Below are 20,640 nucleotides of genomic sequence, written 5' to 3' on the forward strand. Positions count from 1 at the left end.
CTCCCCCATCTCCTCCTCCTCCCCTTCCCAGTGGCATGTCCGCCTGATGAGCGATGGGCTCGCGGAAGGTCCGCGCGGTACACGACGATTTGTCACGACAAAATGAAAACTGTCACCCAGATCTGATGCAGCAAGAGGGAACTGCCGCCGCGTGCAGCCGGCTCCTGCGGCCCGTCTCGTTTCTTAGCGCGCGTGCGCGAGTGCGTCAGCACAGCCGAGAGCCACGCAAGACGCGCCTACACTGCGCGTGCGAGCGTGCATGCATGCAGCCAAGGAGAGGCGTCCGAGCGCGTCTTCTTCTTGGGTGCCTCGCGCATATCACGCAGCGGCCCCTTATTCGTTTTCTGTAAAGAAGCCCACACGTGCGATTCTGTACAATTCTGCTGTTTTCTCTTCTTTACAGGGACACAACTACATACATTACTGGTAAGGTACTTGGAAACTGTATCTCAGCGTGCACTGAGTGTTGTATATATATCCAGGCTTTTTTTTTACATACATTTTCCCTGTTCTTAATTCGGAATAAGAAACAGAGGTGATGCATGCTTGTGTCGGCGTGCTGATGGTGAAGCAAGTGTAGAAATCACTACAGTTATATCTCCATCTTAACATCACAATGACGAAGAGAATTGACAGGGCGATGGCCGCCGCCAGAAAGGAAGCAAAAGGTCATTGAAACCTATAAGAGCGTACAACTGCCTGTCAGGCCCTATACATACCGAGAGGGAGCCGAAGTGACCATGCATATTCGCATGAGCACACGCGTGAAGAAGCTCGGGCATATTTGCAGAAATAAAGGTAACATTGCCACTGTCATATATATATATATATATATATATATCAAACCCCGAACAGATATTGGCACTCGTGTTTCGGTGCATGTGCACATGAAAGACCTGCAAGTCCATGCATATCCCGTTCATGCGCCAATTCATCTCCATCTAAAACTTAGTTTCACCACATTTCTATAGCATCATCAGAACCGCGTAAATAGTATTTCTATGGACGCAGCACTGTTTCAGAATTTCGAGTTCTTCGGTGAATTCTTTCTTGTTTATAGAATGTTTATAGAATGTGGACCATGCAAGAACTTTCAACCGGGACGTCAGGTATATGAGAACATCAGCTATATATCATGTCTAGATTACTTGGAAAGCACCTCTACAGCCGCGGTAACAATATTGCGAAACACAATGAAAGAAGTGAACCCGCTATACATAGCGACATATACAGACACCAAGAGCGAATACCAAGCACTTTACCTTCCAACCAGTTTTACTAAAACGCTTTACACATATTATTCAAACTTTCAGCACATGGCGCCGGTCCAATCAGAAGTGTTTTAAGGCGTATGCGACACGTTTTCTACATCAATATTTTCATAAGGTTTTTTTTTTCTTTTTGATGCACAATCTTGCCGTGCACAATTGTGCTCCCAGCGCCATGAAGGTGACATACAACATTTTCCTGCACACATGACGTTCTTGTGTGCTAGAAAGTGGCCCCAACATGACTACATAGTTGTTCAACAACTGCATGAATGAGGTTCTGCGTATTTTCTCGAACAAGCACGTATCTTCGCAAGCCTCTCCGCAACGAAAGTGAGATATCGCATGTCCATATGCGCTTTATGTTTTTTTTATTTGTTTCTTCTATCACCTTTTATTCCCTTTACCCCTTTCCCCAGTACAGGGTAGCCAGCCGGTATTTACACTGGCTAACCTCCTTGTCTTTCTTTTCCTTTCTTTCTCTCTCTCTCTCTCTTCGGGCTTAGCGTCGGCCGCGCACAGTCATATATAAAACAGGCTGCTTCTACTTTGTTATATAGTTGTCAATCTGGCGTTTCAACTTAACTAGAGCTGCATCAATAATCTTCAAGTGCCTCTGAGTGTATACGTATAAAGTGAGGTAAACGTATACACTCTCCAGATCGACGCTGCCCGACAAAGACGACAGTCTCAAATCAGTTACGTAAAGTCTGACCTTTATTAACAAACACCCTGCACCTATTGACGAGCTCGTTAAAGATGAACGCCACTCCCACGCAATCAACTGTTGGTGAATTAAAGCAGTTGTATTTCTGCGAAAGAGGCGATACGGATGGTGAGCCGGGCACGAATGCACACTGGGCTTACAATCTCTGCGCCCTATTGTCCACATCAATCTCGTACGGTGACAGGCTTAAAGCACAAACCTTTAAAGCGAGAGCAACACGTATTCGCCCGTCAAGGTCTATACGCAACACTGATTTTTCTTATTCGAAGCTTCTGGTTAACCTCCCTGCCTTTCCTCTCTCTCTCTCTCTCCTTATTCGAAGAAGAGTTTCCGTGAGAACGAACGGCCCGCGACACGAGACGAAAAAGGTCCCGAATGACGCAACCATCCTGTCAACGTCAGGTTCGAAGAGCCATTTCGAAATCTGTGCTTCGGCAGCGCGAGAGAAAAGCTCGCAACGCGGCCCGTCGAGAGGAGGTCGTGTACCTCATCCCTACGTCGAACACGTGTGTAATGAAGCTTATTCGGAGAACATAATTAATGCGCGTGGGGCGGAGGCAACGCTAATGCAAGCGCGGTATTTCATATCCCGCAATCGATAACAAGCCTTCGCTTCTCCCACCACGGCCTCCCTGGATTATTCTTCGCCTTCTCTACACAAGGTTTCTTGTTGTTGTTTCATCTAATTGCCTTCGGACCTGTCCACGTCGAAATATATATATCTATTCCACGAACCGCGACAGGGCAGCTTAACGTACACCGTCAATAGGCGTGCTGACGACGACTGATTATTGGCCGTATGGGCTGCGCTTATTAAAGTGAACTGCATGAGTTGAAGCCTCGCGTGCTCTTGCACGAAGGTTTCAACATGCCATGCAGGTTTTCATATACATGCACGAAGCAAAGAGCAAAGGTAATGTCGGCTGTCTGTGCTATATGACATCGATGCATGGTTACACCACATGTAATGTGCGACAACGCGGCTTCAGTTTTTATTCGTCTTCGGGAGCATCGCTGGTTAGAAAACTGAGAGCAGCAGCAGCAGCTGGCATGCACCGATGAAAATGGCAAAATAAACGTATACACAACTATTTGAAAAAAGGGTTCGTTGAATTCTTCTAAGTCGATGCTGTTGTGATTATGACGAGTTGGCGGTAAGTAAACGTGAGATGTACACATTAGTGAACACTGAGCTTTCGTGCTTGCATGCGTACAAATACTAAGAAATTTTAATCGTACAACTTCGTGTCATTGATAAGGGCTAATATGCGTGCGTCGATTTCACAACTGTGCTCAATATCTATACCATCGTATACAATGTTTTCCTGTACGCATACGGTCATAATGCGGCGAAGTCACTCTTGAGTCGACTCACTCAGACGCAGAGAAACCCACGAGTCTGATTCTGAGTGAACCACACTGAGTCCGATTGGGTGCGAGTCTAAATGAGCCGAAACTGATGTATGAGTGAATCTGAGTGAATCACTGCTTGTGTGAGCCGAAGCGAGTTGAAGCCGTGCTGATTCACTATAGTGATTGAAATTATGATTAATATTACTATTTGGGGTCGATGAAATTTCATGCGAGGTTGAGCCCGCGTGACACCAGGTGAGTCTGTCTCAGCGCATCTATGAGGGGGATTGAGTCCAATACTCCTTGAGTCTGCGAGCCTGAGTGAGCTTGCTCTGACGCCCATTATAGTGGGTGTGACTCCGAGTGAGACAAACTGGTCCGACCTTGGTGAGCCAGACTGCATGTGATTTCGGCGAGACTGCAAGTGCTTTAAGCTTAATGTTTGTGAGTGAACCTGCTTGATCTCTGCCTATTTTGCTGACATTTGTTCTGCATACATAGAACAGTGTTTCTCAAACTTTTCCAGTACGTGACCCCTTTTAGCAGTACCAAATCTACCATGAACACCCCCTCCCACCCCCTCGCATTGTCCTTAAGCTTTATGAAATCTTAATTTTTTGTTTGTTATATTGACGCAGACAAATTGTCATTTTAATTTATTTAAAAGACATTAACCACAGCAGAGAGAGCTGCCAAAAATACTTGAAATGTGCTTTTTAACAATGATTGATTTGAGAAGGATGTATTTGCGTTCTTGATGTAACCATATCAGCTCAACCCCAATTCTGCAGTATGGGCACCGAGAGTGAAAATTCATCTCTGCTCCGGCAAGCAGAATGTACATATAGTTGGACCCTCCATGACCCCTAGAAAAAGGATCATCGCCCGCAGTTTGAGAAACACTGATATAGAAGAAAGTGTAGAGTGCTCAAAGCATACCAACAACCCAGAGTGTGTCTTTGCTAATGTTTCGGATATCCGCACATTACCGAGTGCTTGTATTAGTATATGAAAATGTGCTTTCACGATATTGTGATCTTTGCTTGTGTTAGAAAAATGATAGCTTTATTTAGATTCTTCAAGTTCGTCTGTATACGTTACATTTGTTGTATCTACCACCTGTTCGTGTTCTTTCCGTTCGTTTCTCTTCAACCTCCCTGGAATAGTGGACCTGATTTTTCATGGCTCTTTCGCTTCCGATATTATTCATTTGATCTAAACTACACCCCCTATCTCGAACATAATATAGCAGCAGAGGAAATAATCGCCGCATCGTGCACTGGATACGATGAGGTGTTGATTCTCACATACGTTTCTAGCGTTTTCAGAAGGAAGCTGAGTGCAAGATCCCTGCAGGAAAGTCCAGTGTGCAAGGCCACCAAGACGACACTTCTAACCGCCAGTACTGCCGGAAAATGCGAGTATAAAAACAGATCAGCGTCGAGTGCAATACACAGGAGACACCTATAAAAACAATTAATAAATAGCCTCGTTCATAATGTAGTGATGATAACGAGCAACTCGAGGGGAGATACAACTTTGCATGCTTGCACGATATATAGCATGCATACGTGAAAGTGATAGAAGTAGCTGTGGAGCTGTGTTCGACACGCAATGCCCCTTCTTCTGTCAACGTGCGGCATCCCAACCTATAGTTATCACCATACTACCAACTGTGGCAGTCATCAGCCTGCACGGCATCGTCATCGAGTGGTACACGGCTCTCCGGCAATGCATGAAACAGCACGAGACGTCAATCACTCGGCATCGAAAGCGGCTTCGAACATACGCGCACAAGCACACGACACGTGCGCACACGTATCACGTGATTGGTCACCCGGTACACGTGACGCAAGGAAACAGCTCCGCCCACCACTTGATCAGAACACACACCGTCGAGGACACGTTCACAATTACGGCAAGAGGTGTTAGGAAACCAAGGTGGATGTAAGGGGGGGGGGGGGGTGAATTGGGTGAGGAGGAGGAGGAGGAAGAGGAGGAGGAGAGGTGAGGGTGAGCAGCCTCCGTACCTGTCCAGCGTGTTTAGCAGTGAGGAGGACAGTCGCCGAGGAATACGCTGATGGGAAAGTAGGGGCAACGACGTGCGAAGACGATCGTCATCCTGGGGCGATGGAATACGGCGGGAACAGTGGGCTCCGTCGTCCTCTCCTCCGGGTGCACAACACCGGCAACACACATGACGCGCTGGCTGCGAGGCGGCGGCAGCGCGACGGACACCAGAACCGCGGGGCTGTCAACGACGGCGAGCACTCGGAGGAAAGGAAGTCGGAAGGTTTCGGTGCCAGGGACGAGAGACTCTGGTCGCGCGCGCACAGACGGTGTGGTCTGGTGGTGGGGGGAAGGCAGGCACACGGGGAGGAAAGGAAAAAAAGAAAGACCGGCGGGGGCGCAGCAGCAGTGTTCCACGAAGGGTCCGCTCGCAGTGCCGCCGGCCGCCTGAGTTACCGCGCGCGCCGGGCAAAAAGGTGAAAGCAGAGGTGGCAAGGAGGGGGGGAGGAAGGCCAAAGCAGGGCGCCTGCGCACTGGGCCGCTCCTGGCCGCGCCGCCGTTGCTGCTGCTTGCTGCACCGCGCGCTTCGACTCGCGCATGGGGGGGCCCTACCGTCGCCGGTGAGCTCGCTCCTCTCCGGTGCGCCCGAGGCTCCCCCCATCCCCCGTTCCTTTCCCTTCGCGTTCCTTCTCCCTCAGCCCCCCCCCCCCCCCGCCCTCCCATCCGTGCGTTCGGCCGGTGCGCGAGGCGCCCCGGTTGCAGGACGCGCCGCCGCCGCCCCGGCGGCGGCATCGACGCACCGGTTGCCCCCCTCGTCTCCCTTTGCATCACGGGCGCCGTGCGGGCGAAGGTGGGCCCGGAGGCGGGAGCACGCTGGAGCGCTCCCCCCCTCCCCTTTCGCCCGTGGGCCACAGCTTGGCCGCCCCACCTGCGACCGCCGTGTCCGCGATTCCGTAGTTTCCGGCGCGTAGTGTGTGTACGTGACGAGGGGGAACTCATTAACACCAGGCTTTCGCCACCGCATGATCTCCTCACCGCTATTCCGAAACTTCCAGCTTCATCAGGTGCCTGATTAATTAAAAGGCGCACAGTGCCAGCTTTCTTGAGCCGTACGCTGGTGCGGCCGGCGTCGACTTGAACTGCCAGACAGGGATCTCCGTGTTGCTTTAGAGAAAGAACAGCCTCTCACCACGTGCATGTGTTTGGATTGCATAAGCCCGCAAGTCACAGCGGTGTTGACGCCTCTAAAACCGCCCGTTACGCGCATTCGGCATCTGACACAAGCAAATATTGCAGTTCCGCCCAAAGTATAAAGCAGTTCAGAGAATTAAGACTTCCACATGAGAAAGGCCATACACTTTGCTTTTTTCTCTGCCACTCTGATCTTTGGTTAGCGCTGTTAGAGCTTCGTCAGCGTCGATTAGCGCCGCGTTCCGTAATGCATCATGTGTTAAGGAACCCTGCACATAGTTTAAGGAGAGGATTACTGTCGCTTTCAGTATTCCCTGGTTAATAGAGTATTCAGTCTGTCTCTAAAGCAAGCAGGCAAGCCACGTCATAGCATCACGGACTCATCCTCCACAAGGCCCATGGGTGGCTGTCAATTAATCCTCAGACAAATAATTTATCACGAATTATTTTTTCAACAATTTAATCAGTTCACTTGCTCAAGGAAACAATAAACATTGGCGATCACATTAAGTTGCATTGCTGAAGTGTTTTTTGAGCGTTTTAATGCTGCTTGGAAGACTTGAGCAAAGGCAGCAAGGCAGGTCATGCAACCTGTGTGACCTGTTAAGCAATGTGATTTACCTTACACTCATTAGCGTTAGCGCACTCCAGGTACAGTAAATATACCAAGCGAGATACCTCTGCAGTTACAAGATACCAATGGAAATATTCCAAGCGAAACGAAAATATTAAGAAATTGGCCCTTCAAGAAAACGACATCCACAATACTTCGTCAAAGCGGCTGCACGACATGGACAGGAGCGTATCCAGGGGGTAGCATACCTGGACAGATCCCCCCCCCCCCCCTTTCTGCGCCTCCTAGTGCCCGGTCAAGCGCGTGCCCCCGGAAAAAAATTTATGACTACGCCACTGGACATGGCTTTCATTAGTCCTATAAATAAGCGGTATTTTCATGTTGGGTACTTTTGTAATGAATTCAGGGCTTGACCATATAAAGAACTATCTTTTGCTCCATGTTCATGACTGAATCGTTTAACACAAGGGGGGGGGGGGGGGGGGGGAATCCATAGGTGCTGCAGCTAGGTGCTTTCGACTTCCTTGGTTCCTTTTACTTCGGATGTTCTAATGACCGAATACAATTATAAATGTTTGGCTTACATTTCTGGCCGATAGTGTGAATACCTAGAAACACTGACTTTTGTGTCTGCCATTAGTGCTGCATGCTATATACAGTGCTAACAATTGAGTCTTTACCAGTCAATATCTGCCAGATTATAATACCGGTAATAACGCCACCGGGCAATTCATTTGCGAATCGACCAGGAGCAAACGGCACTCTTCCGGTGAAAAATGAACGCTGTCAATCATACGCCTACCTGTACAGCCGTAGATGCAAACGCACCAACTGTGTGCCAGGATATACGGAACAGATTTTTTTTTTTTTTTTGAGATATAGAGCCTTTACTCGTCTCACATGTCCCCCACAGACAGCAACCCCGCTCTACTTTTTTGCTTCATTATGACCGCCCATGCGTGTGACTTTCACGGCGGTACGACCCTGACCTTTGCTGAGCAAAGGTGCAGGCTCACTATGCGCGGCGGAGTTCGGTACAGGGGGGGGCGACGAGAACACATGGTCCGTCTGGTCTCCCACGCACACCTTCGCCGGGTTCTCGGCTCCTCTTCAAGCGGTCTCCTTCCCTCCGCAGGCAGGTCACGTTGTCGAGACGCGTCTTGTTTTCGCTGGGTCGGGGGCTGGGGGAGAGGGAAGTGGCATGACGGAGCGAGGACGTGTGCTGTCGAAGGCAGAAGCGTCGCCGGGTAAACGCAACACACAGGCCGCTACTAACTGCACCAAAACCGTGATTACGAAACGGGTGTAGCCTGCAGGAAAGTTCAACGCGGCCCGTGAGCTTCGCCTTAAGATGAACGGTGAAAATGCTTGATGGGACAAGTAGCCTAGTCTCTTAATCACGTTCCTCATAGGCTAGTAAGTAAGCGGAACATATTTGCCCCAAAATGTTCCGCTTAGCTGATCTCATATGCAACGAGATTAATAGTCTGTAATTATTCAAAGGTCTCTTCTACATCGACGTAAAGCGCCCTCGTAACCACGTAACTTTAGCCTGTATTTGCCAGCCGAATTAACCTCATTGGATTTTCTCATCAAGACAAAGCAGCATGGCTTGATGTGCCTCATATTTCAGCTTAAAATATATGGCAACTACGAAACGTCGGTGGAAAGAGTATGCTTGCCTGGATTCAGTTCAGTTTGGGTGTTTACGAGCTGCATGCAGGTGGCAATAACGTAGCCTGCATGCAGTTAAAGAATAGTACAAAGGGGCTTTCAATCACGCGTCACGGAAATGTTTACGTCCGGCATTGCGTTCTCCAAACAAAACTATACTATAGATGCAGCGGCCCGCAGGCGCATAACGTTGACTCATACTCAATACTGATGTCGTACTGAGGGCGCATACCATATACTTCCATGGAGTTGTAATAGATATGGTGAGATGCCAGATTGATGCTGTAAACCGGTCTCGCACAGATCATCCAATTAAGCCAGTGAGTTTTGGTCATGCTGATTCAGAGATACCAGAACAATATAAATGAATCCAACAGGAGAAATTCGTGGCAGTAATTTATATACCTGCAACAGTGATACAAGTTCTTCGTTTTTGTTCGCAATAGTAGACGACCGAGTGGTACGTTTGTTGCTTCCTTCGAAAAACGTGGCATTTATTTCCGTGGATGAAAGTGACTTAAGGGACTTTTGTGAGAGTGTAAATCACGACCCCGAGTCTTATACATTAAAGAAATTCCTGAGCAGCACGTCTGTCGAATACAGCGGCTTGCGATAGGCATACCTCGTGTGCCAGTACATACTTGTCTCCCATTCTCTGTCCTGTACCACAACCTCTCGTGGCATCATTTTTTCACGTATACTTCTTCCCCACCACATAGTATAGCAGGCCATACAGAGTTACATCAAGGCGAGCTGTCCTCACTGAGGAACAGAGTAGAAGGATTCAGGAAGCGGTGTCAGGCTTGGATACTGAATACTGCAAAGCTCTTTTCCTGTTCCATCTGTGCATACGTATATCGCGTTTCACGAATCAGTGTGTTAGTATGTGGAGGGCCCAAACACGCTTGTCGTTTGCGTTAGATTACCAGCATCCATTTTTTTAGATATAGTAACTGGTTTATTTTTTTTTCGAGGCATATGTTGCGTAACGATTGCTGACCCGGACAAGTATGGTATACAGTGTGCCAGTGCTTGGGAAGACGAGGTCTATATATAATAAAACGCGATTCTCCTTCAACCCACGTTGAACACGAAACGGTTCATTTCATTACTTCATAAAAGTACTCGCTGCACATCCTTCTCTCCACTCCCTCCGATGCAGGCCAGAATCGGCGTTCCCCACCTTTCCATAATGACCGCGATCATCACCATCACAATAAAAACCTCACCGCCGCAGGGCGCTCGGACGAACAGGGCAACGGGGCAGCAGGTAAAACACACACACACAAAAAGGCGAAATAAGCTCCCGGCGTGGCCAAAGCGCGGCCAACGTAAGTGGAAGGCATCTCGTCTTCCCCATCTGGCACACACAGGATCCCGAACTCCCTCTTTTGCACCCCACACAGGTTCTGCGCAGCATTCACCTTTGCCTCCGGGCGAAGCAAATGAAGGGAAGCGTGGAAGTACAAACACGCATGAAAAACCTGACCAGCCAGACAAGCTAAACAGCAGTAGGGAATAGGGACAAAAATAAAACGAACGTTTCCTTTCTTCCTTAATCCCCGCGTTTGGATGTCCTGCTTTTCCTCATCAACCCCGGTAGCGGATGGCAGCAGCTCTGTATGCAAAGCAGTCGCAGCTGAGTCCTATACAGGGTCCGGACAGGCAGCAGTCGTGAGACAAGGTGAGGCGACCCCGATGGCGGCATCTCGCACGCGTATTCCCATGGTCGTCGCAGCAGCAGGGCCACGATGACTGCTCTTCAATGCGACCGCTTAACGAGCACGACGCGTGCCGGGGATTACCTTTCCGGGAAGGGCCCCTCCCCACCCGTCCAGCTTTTTTTCTCCCCACGATCAGAGCTCTGCTAGACGTGGCCTCTTCCTCCTCTTCACAAACACACCTTGAAACCCCCATGCCAACGTCCCCTTGCAGGAGCCCGCACCGTAGGCGCACACGACGCGCCATCCCGTCTCCCCATCAGCCAATGCTCCCATCAGGGAGAGCTCTCCCTAAGGCCTGTCAGCCAAGGTGAAGAGATGGGGAACGTAGGCAGGGTTCTGCCTGCGCTGGCAGTGGTGAAGGGAATCAAGGTGGAATTTATTCCCCGCAGCGATCACCGGAGAACGAACAGACGCGCAGCAGAGGCTGTGCCTAGCCTACAAGGGAGTGGGGAGGGGGAGAAAATCTCTCCCCACACCCTCTCCACAGCTCCTGAGCAGCGGCGTCACGCTGCTACCACGCGGTAATGCGCGCTAAAGGCCCTAACCTTTTCCCCAATTTCAATCCCTCCATTCTATTCCCTACTCGTCCACGTTTCTCCCTCTCCCTTTCCTGGTGGAATACAATGCAGGAGTCGTGGGAGCTCGCGGCGAGACAATCCACGCGGTGATTCACGAAGGTAAGAGCACAGCGGTCTGCCAGCCACGGGAGGGGAAAGAGGAAGGGGGAGATATTTCCGGGAAAAAGCGAACGGCGTTACGGGGATCCCCACAGGTTGGTGGAATACGTGACAGACTGCGCCACCTACCACCTCGACGAAGCCCGCCAGCGTCGCAGCCTATGCACCGGCACAACGACGGCTCGTGACCCTACAGCACGCACCCCGTCGCCCGAAAGGCACAGCAGTTGCATGACAATGAGTGGCCGACGCAACGGTGTGTTCCAGTTTCACGCCGCCTGCCAGCGGACGGCGGCCGCTGCGCGACAGGCGGCCAACCGCCGTCATCATGACCGCGCTCGGGAAGGGAGAGAGTGAGCTTTGTGATGCAGAGTCGATAGCACGTAAGCGGAGGAGGGGAGAGGATCAAGGGCGAGCAGGGAAAAAAAGAAATGATGCGAGGGGAGTCGTGTTTACCGGCTAGCTACGGGGGCAGGACAGCCCTCTCACCTTTCTAGCCGGGGAGTCCTACCTCTCTTCCCACTCCCTATTTTCCTCCTCCCCTCAATTTCCCCCGAATCCCTAAAACCTTCCTGCGACATCCCGAGTGGACTATAGAGGGGGACGGCATGTTCAATGAAGAAAATGAAACGGGACTTCGTCGTGCGTCTGCATGCGTGCGCGGGATCTACTCACGTGGATAGAGGGAGGGGGGGAAGGGTGAACCATGCGAGGTGAGAGGTAGAAGGGGGGCTTAGGTGTTCACGGGAAAGGGCAGCGGGAGTGTCGTTGTGCACGCGCGAGCGACAGCCGAGCGGGCACTTTTTCATTCAAGGGAAAGGTACAGCGCGGCCGAGCCGGCAGATGGCGCACCCCAGGTTACGCGTGGCCTGCCTGTCAAACTCGCTTCTGCCTTTTACATTTTCCTTATATTCCCCCCCCCCCCCCCTTCTGCATCCCACCGGCGCAATAGGTGAGCTCAGGTTTTCGCAACTCTGGCCCGTGCATATACCGTTATTCGCCGCGCGGGAGGTGCGCTCACAAAGGAAGAAAACCCTGTATACGGTATACGCCACGCGTGCGCCCGGTCGGTCCCGCTGCCACCGTCGCTGTTGTGTGTGGAAGGGGGGGGCTGGCACGGCAGTCCCGTGGGGAGAAGAGAAAGGACTTATTGGAAGATTGGCTCCCGCGCCCAGGGGGCTTTACCGTGCGCGGCGGAGGGCCTGGAAAACTGACTCCGTGTACACACGGGGACCTTTTTCGACATAAAGCTTACGTGGCGTTTGCGATATGACGTAAAGAGGACGTCAGATTTGAGAAAGAAATGACAAAAAAAGAACGTTACGCAGGCTCCTGATAGCGTAGATCGGGCGCAAGCCTGGTGTGGACAAAAAGAAAATAGAAAGGAATGGATGGTAATGGCTTGTGGCTTGCGAAATGGCTAATGAACAGCCACCTATTGAGGACTCTGCCAAAGTTATTTGGCTTGAAATAATGCATTGTCGACCCTTACAGGGTTCTTGAGACCTGCGGCAAGAAAAAGAAAAAAGAAATGTGGCTATCCTATTTACTTCAATCTATGCCAAAATATCTTTAAAAATATTGTATATGCAGCTCGTGCTCACTCTCTTTTCAGGGAGGCGGTTGGAGAAGTCGAATAGAAGAATGTGCTGCACGAGAGCATGGCATTTGTATCGAACGATTGAGGTATGCATTACCCTTTCAACTGTGTTGCATCAGCGCGTGAGCCATACTATGAAGGATGTCATTGGCGATCCCAACTACTTGGGATCACCAATGACATCTTAACAGTGAAAGTCATAGGGCCATCTTGTTACCATATCGCGATGAAATAGCATGAAAAATTTTGCTTTATGTTAATGGGCGCTGAAGGATAGCGCTGAAAGATAAACTCTTTTAAAGCGAGAAATTTCAATAAAGAATGAACGACGAGCTGCCGTATTTTGCCAAGAACTAAGAGAGAGAGTGCGAGAGAGAGAGACCCGTAATTGCAAACACATGACACCGAGCAAATTAAAGGGCACAGCCAACTGACGTTTGAACAATGTTAGAGCAGATCTGTAAGGTTGAACATCACATTCTGATATCTGCTGACTGTAGTTCTGGTCTCGAAGATTACGATACGAGGTACCAAGGGCGACAGGCGGTCTTGAACGCAAACCAGGTGCTCCATCTTACATAGCCACCCTCCCTGATGGGGCCCATCCCCTAACGCTATCGTTCTGTGTATAAGTCAAACGTGGGAAATAAGACGGCGTAGTTCCGTGTTCTACGCACTCTGTCTCAGGATATCGAAACCTATATACAAGCCGTAATTGTGAACCAACGTAACGGCCTGTTCTGATGACATGAAATCACCGTCGACTGCAGCACCGAAGAACGACGTCTGCACAGGTCGTTGGACGCCCTACATCAAGTTCGCACGGCCACGAGGGCAAACAGGAAAGGTGTACTCAAGGAGCCTCGACGCTCCATAAGGACCGCCATTTGGCCGCAAACGTGCAGCGGCGAACCGCGAAAGGCAGGATCATCCCGTCTTTACGACGCCTAATGAGCTACCCTGAGCCATTTGTCTACAGAGGCACGGCTAGGGCGTTTAGCCTGCCTGCCTGCCTTGTTTACGCCCGTATTGTCGATATCCCTGTTTGCAGGCCTCGCCAGCAGTCGCATAGTCTTTCAGAGACGGATAAAACTGCAGTTCAGCTTGCAACCTTCGTGTGCCTGCGGAATGGTGTGTATGCAAGTGTCTTTGATGAATTGTTGCTACACCATGCAGTGCTGCTGATATCTTACTTTTGTTTCCTTTAGGTGACGCAGAGGAGGCGAAGGCACTTCCCGGTGGTAGCTTTGCTCGGAACATAAAACGCGGTAACTGATAAGAAAGCGGACCTGCCCGTTTGGCGGCGAGGGCGTCCCGCTGCTGAGTGCAAGGACGTGAGTGCGAACCGAAACTTCGCCGGCCACACACTGATAAATGTTCTATAGAACAGAGGTCACGTGGTGTGATATAGCTGCACGTGTAGGAACCTCAAATGCTTAAAATTCATTTTGACTCCACGGCTACGTACACCACATCCCTGTTAGCTAAGGTGCTCACTAATAATAATAATAATAATAATAATAATAATAATAATAATAATAATAATAATAATAATAATAATAATAATAATAATAATAATAATAATAATAATAATAATATAAGAAGACGAAGAAGAATAATACTAATTGTACATTGTTTTCGGAATGAGCCAAATCCAGAAAGCGAAACTAAGTGAGATAAAACTGCAATGGACAAGAAAAGCTGGACAAATTTTTTCAAATATCACAACGAAACGGTGCAAAAAGCGCCAACGAACCGTGCGCGCAGATCATGTTTCAAAACGAAAACGAGCCAGATCCCTTTGGTGTACGGTTCAAAATGAGCCAAATTCGTGCACACAATCGGAGACCACAAACAACACGATGTGACTGCGCACACAGGGCTGTGTCACTGCAGGTTGTTTTGCTTATTTTATTACTCCTTCAGTCGTGCTCAAGAAAGAGATCCTGTAGGGGATCGCAAAGCAGGATACTTATTCTTCCAAAAAGACAAACCTAAACCTGCTTTCCTAAACCTGTATTATTTCCAGTGATCATGAAGCATATAGCAGTGTTCCTAATTTTCAATGTTCTAATGGAGTTTCCACTGAAATCACATCGGACCGTTGAAGTCGCTTTCAAGAAACCTTTCGGAACAAAACCGCATCAAATCGAATGTTTGAATTCGGAAATAGCCAAATCCTAAGTTTACAACCTAATATTGGTCAAATTTGCTGAAAAACTTTTATTAATCATTGCTGTAAGGCTCTTCTAGCTGACATGTATAGTATATCATACAATAGCGTCGCTTTCTCGCGTTTGTCTTAAATTCTGTTTAGGTGGATTTGACTCATTGTGAGAAAAATAAAGAAGACCTCTTCATATCCTCTTCGATGATCATTAACAGCGCCAAAGATATTATCTTCGGTGCCAATAATGATCCTCGAAGAGGATATGAGGAGGACTTTTTTTTTTCACAATGAGTCAAATCCGCTTATAGTCGGGAAAGATAAACTGTAATCACATACTACATGTGCCGTTAAGCCCAGTGGAACACTAGCCCTGTTTCATTCGAAGGCGATTTATGTACAACTGTATACACACTAATCCTGTTAACATCCTTAGTGCTAACAAAACGTTTGTTTTTCTTTTTATTTTTTTTTTTTACCTTTACACCCTTTATTTCACCCATTTTGTATTAACTTTACTCGAAAGACTCTACAATAAGAGTGTGTGTGAGAAAATCACCACACATTAAAAAAATTTGCTCTGTACACGAAAGCTGTTCTTCATCCACTAGCACATTTCCGAACGTTGAAAGCTTTCCTTGCAACTATAAGAAGCCTAGGTTTCATGCATAACATACGAATTTTCTGCTATGCAAGGTGTGACCTTATGCAAGGTTTCTGATGGAATGAAGCAGTTCGAGTGCCTGAAAAATTTATCCGTTCCGATTTCAATATTTGAAAAGCTGCAACGTCGGTCCAGCGAGGCACAGAGTTCTGCGCCCAACTCCGCGAGAAACAAAATTGTTTTTTTTTCGTTTTTTTTTTCTTAACACCGTGGCATATGTAGGAAGTGTGTATGCGGCTCAATAGCCGCAGCTAAAATAGGTGTTTATGTTAGATGTATGTGTTTTCCCGCCTGAGTATTAACTGTGTGTGTACCTAAACCTTATATCTTGTAGAGAGCTATACTGTCTTTTTTACCATGCAGTAAAGAGAGAAACGCTCCTGTGTGACGCAGTGGACACAGCGTCTGCTTTCCACACGAAGTTTCTGGGTTCGAATCCACCTCCATGAATTTCTTCCGTAACCTAAGGATAAATTTGCTTGTCCTTTGATCTTTGATTCCGTGTACATGGTAATGCTAATAAACAACTCATAAACTGTGGAAAGTACAACAAGCTGGGGGCTCCATTTTTTAAAATTATGCTTCTACTTCAGTTAAACACCTTTTCTTAAAGGTATTAATCTAATGAAGATGCTCGTTAAAACCCTAAGAATGCTCGTCTTGCGCCAGACTAATTTACACCCTTAGGGTGTTAAAAATGTTTATTGTGATATATACAGTGGTGTGTCAACGCAATCGTGTGTGACGCTGTATGATGACACCCACACCGCCTATATGCACTCCGAAAAAAAAAAGTATAACGCTAATCATGCAGTGTTTGCAAAGGAAATTTTCATCGTATCTTATGACTAACACGGAGCCTCATTAGCATGCCGAAACCATTCCGTCTGCCGGTAACACCGTAAAGAACTAGCTTCGTTTGCACAGCATCAACGCCTAGCATCAACACCTACCCTCAACAATAAAAGAAAAAAAAATATAGAAATAGAAAACAAGGACTGACAGGTGTACGACCCCGATTGTGCATGATCAAACATCGAATTCATAAAGCATCTTTTCTTTTTCTTTTCTTTCTTTTTTTTTTGCCCTTTCCACAGCTGCTCACACAACAGCAGGACCGCCACGCGATTCCATGGAAGATCATAACGGGCTCACACGCGACTTCACAGTGTAAACGGTCGGCGCACGACCACGTATATATTCCCCGTCCCCACACACCCCCTCCCCTTCTCTCTTTACCTTTTCTCATTCAATATAAAAGAAAGAAGGAGAATGAAGAAAGAGAAAAGGAAAACTAAGTGCGCTCACCGTTAAGCGTACACGGACGTATAGTACCGCGAAGCAGCAGCCTTTAGCTTGAGATTTACCTGCGGCGAAGAGTACAAAGACAGCTCGTGGCATCCCTCCCCCCCCCCCCCTTCCACCACGCCTTCACCCTCTCAGACCACAGCCAGGTGCCCCTTCCCTCCTCCTCCCTCCTGTGTGTCCTACTGTGGTATAACAGCTCGCTTGATCCGAGGCCGGGCGTCGGCGACGCTTCTAACGGCGTGCATGTGTGTGTGCATGGGCCACGGCTGATAGCGGATCGACAAGAAAACCCCCAGCAAAACGGGGTGCTCGGAATCGACCCGCTGCGAGGGGGACGATGACGGTAAAAGCCAAGAGAAAGAGGCAAACCAGGGGTGCAAGCTCCGTAGAGGAGGGGGGGGGGGGGGGGTCGAGTGAGAGGGTGGAGGGGTACAACATCCATACAATTGGTTTCCGGAACACAAAGGAAGTCGGGAGCGAGCCAGGAATCGGTGTGTGTCGCCCCGTCATACAGTGAAGCCCGGGTGCGCGCTTTTTTCTGTCGTTCATTCCTCGCGACCCCAACTCCTTGTTTGCATCAGCCCGGTTCCTCACAACGCCAGCCGGCTTTCCTGTTAGGCGGCCGGTTTGTAGAAACCTCGGTTATATAGGCTGATCCGGCCGGACACCGGGCCCGAACCGCGGTTCCGCTCGGAGGCCAGGTAATGCGAGACGCCCCGCTAGCTTCGCTTTTGAGGACGGCCACGTAGAATAACGGTTGCCGTTCCTGTCGACGCATACAGCTGACGCCAAGCGTTTGTGAATTTCTAGGCAAAAGATGCGTGCTTGACTTTTAGACTGACTCACTCTTTGAAAATTGCTACCTCCAAATCTTGATTACTTATAGTGAGAAAGAAAGAAAGAAAGAAAGAAAGAAAGAAGGAAAGAAAGAAAGAAAGAAAGAAAGAAAGAAAGAAAGAAAGAAAGAAAGAAAGAAAGAAAGAAAGAAAGAAAGAAAGAAAGAAAGAAGCGGCAAGCAAGACCGAACATGACAAGCAAACAAAAGACAAAAAAGAAAAAAAAATGAAGGACGATAAAGAGTAAAAGTCTTCGAAAAAATCCTTCGTTGCTGTAAGAAAACCAATAGAACGAGGTCCAGACAGCTTCGTTTCTTCTATGCAGCGCGAGTAATTACGAATCATCCGTCACGGCCAACAAATCCCACTAGCGACGACAATCGCGTAATGTGACGAAGAGTCGATCAGGTATAGGCGCGCGCTTATAGGACACTTGCCATTCTCAGAGCATCTTCGGGTATTTCCAATAAGGCTTTCGCACAATATGCAAAGCCTTTGGAACAGCGCTGGTCCACTCACCACGTGAAGAACGAATAGCGCCAGTTTGTGGAAACAAAGGTGGGGAAGGAGGAATACGGCACCTCAAGCAACGCTCAAAGCAAGAAGAAACGAGAATCAAGAAAACACACGCGATGAAAGGGATACACAAAAACAAATCGACTGATTCAGACATCTAGTATACACACGGCGTAATGCTGCACCTTAGGAGCGGAGAATAATAAAGCCAAGGTAAAGCAGTGGAGAAAAGGAAATACAGGGAGACGGAGGACAAGGAGATACGCCGGGGGATTCTGATCCAGCTTGTCAGTGGAGAACGACCGAAGCAGTTAGGAGTCCGAGCCCGCGTTCCCCGTGAGCCCCGGAGTCCGATCGCCTCTCGTCGCCGTCGTCTCGACGACCTCCCCCTTTTCCCTACAGTCCAAAGCATAAATAAACAAAATAGGAAAGCTAATCGAACACCACCCCCCATACGCGAGCAAACACAGAGAGAGGCAGAAAGAGGGCGTGCGAAAGAGAAAGAAAAGAATGGCTGAGGGCAGACGCGTGCAAACTGGCCTGCGCTTCACATCAGATCAGCTCGAGAGACGGCAGTGGCCAACGCTAAGGCGGTATAGAGAGAGAAAAAAGAAGTACACGAGGAGACAAAGAAGCACGCCGGAAAATCACCGGCGGCGGAGCTCAGGTATCGCGGATAGTATATACTAAGGCGTACGTAGAAAGAAGAGAGAGAGAGATTAAAAAAAACAACAAGGAAACAGCAAGATAAAGATGGACAGGGAAGAAAAGGAGGCGGGATATAGACGGCAGTCGAAAACTCGGAGGAGAGACAACGAGGGTGGGGGGAGGTGGCTTTGGACGCATGAGAGAGTAAGGGGGGACGAAGCGAAATCAAGAGCAGGGTCATTTTTCAAGGAGAGTGGAGCCAGTTTCCATCTTCTCCGCCTCTCCTTTCCTCCTCTACGCCAGCGACGGCTTCGTCGAAAACTGCTCCCTTTTATTGGCTTTATCGGCGCGTTTTTCATTTCTGGTCGAAACCTTCGCCGTAAGCTCCGGCTCTTCGTTATACCGGCGAGCGGAGCAGAAAGAATAGCGCGTAACGTACGGACAACAAGCAACGGTAAAGCGAAGAGATAGAGGACGAAGATAAGCATCGGCTGGACGATCCGAAGGCTCCGGGATAGGATGGAAGAAAAGGAGGAACAAAGATGAAAAGGACATAAAGATCGAAAGGAGTGCCGTCAAGGTGTGTCCGCCTCTTTCGGCCCGGGGCCAAGGAGGGGATGAAGGGAACACGAGAGGGGAAATTGCGGAAGTGGGGAAGCGGAAAGGGGGAGAGCGGGACCGCTTTGTCTTTGAGGAACCTTTTCGTTTTCCCCGCGCACTCGCTCGCCTTTCAGCCTCGTTCGAGCGCGGCCCCCCCGTGTACGATTTGCAGACTCATCGCTGTCGATGCCGGTCGTTTTCGTCTTCTCGTTCCGACCTCTTCTTGCTCTTCCTCCTCCGTCACGGGGCTCAGCGCGGAGTTTTCCTTTCCTTCGCGGGTTCTCCCGCCTTCACCCTCCCCATCTATAGTAGAGAGGCACCTCGCTGGAAAGAGACAGCGCTGTTCGATATTGTTGTCGGGAGTTGTAAGAGTCTTACGCGCGAACCAGGCAAACCTGCGTGGGGAAGTGCTGGAGGCTCTGATTTACCTTTTTTTTTCCCCTTCTCATCTGTGTGGCAGGATTCACGTGCGCAATCGCCTCTCCTCGCTACCGTTATCTTCGCCGCGTTGCCGCCTTAAGATTGAGAGGACAGCGGGGCAGGAAATGAGCCTGTAGCTGTATATAAGAAACACAGACATTCATTTGTGCGTTCCGGTTTCGCGCTGGTCCCTCTAACGTGTCTGCACGGAACCTGCATCATATACTACATTTGATTTGTTTTCATTCCTTGTGTTCCTAGGTGCACGGGTAGCAAAGATAACAAGCGGTTATCGAACAGCTTTCTTCGACGGCCGCTGTAGGTTATTGCCGGTGGGTATAGCTGGGTTATGTATTGTGCCATTTTTGTGTACAAATAGGGCACCTGGGACATTATAGCGCCCAAAATAAACGCTGTGTTGTTCTTCCTTACCAATCTTCCTAAAACTTCTAGGAGCAAGGAGAAAAAGAAAGAAAAACTACGATTTGTTGTAAAAGTGGAGTCTTGTATCATCAGCATATAATGTTTGGTTGCAAGCATCGTCACCGGCACTCAGAAGCCAAGGCTCGCCATGTAATCACGCTGCTGATGTCAGCAAACTTGTTAACGAAAAAAAAAAACATTTCTTGAATACTCAAAGTGAAACTTGAAACGGTGTCTAACGAAATGAGAAGGCAGCTTTA

This window comes from Dermacentor silvarum, chromosome 6, assembly GCF_013339745.2.
Source record: "Dermacentor silvarum isolate Dsil-2018 chromosome 6, BIME_Dsil_1.4, whole genome shotgun sequence".
NCBI classification, from domain to species: Eukaryota; Metazoa; Arthropoda; class Arachnida; order Ixodida; family Ixodidae; genus Dermacentor; species Dermacentor silvarum.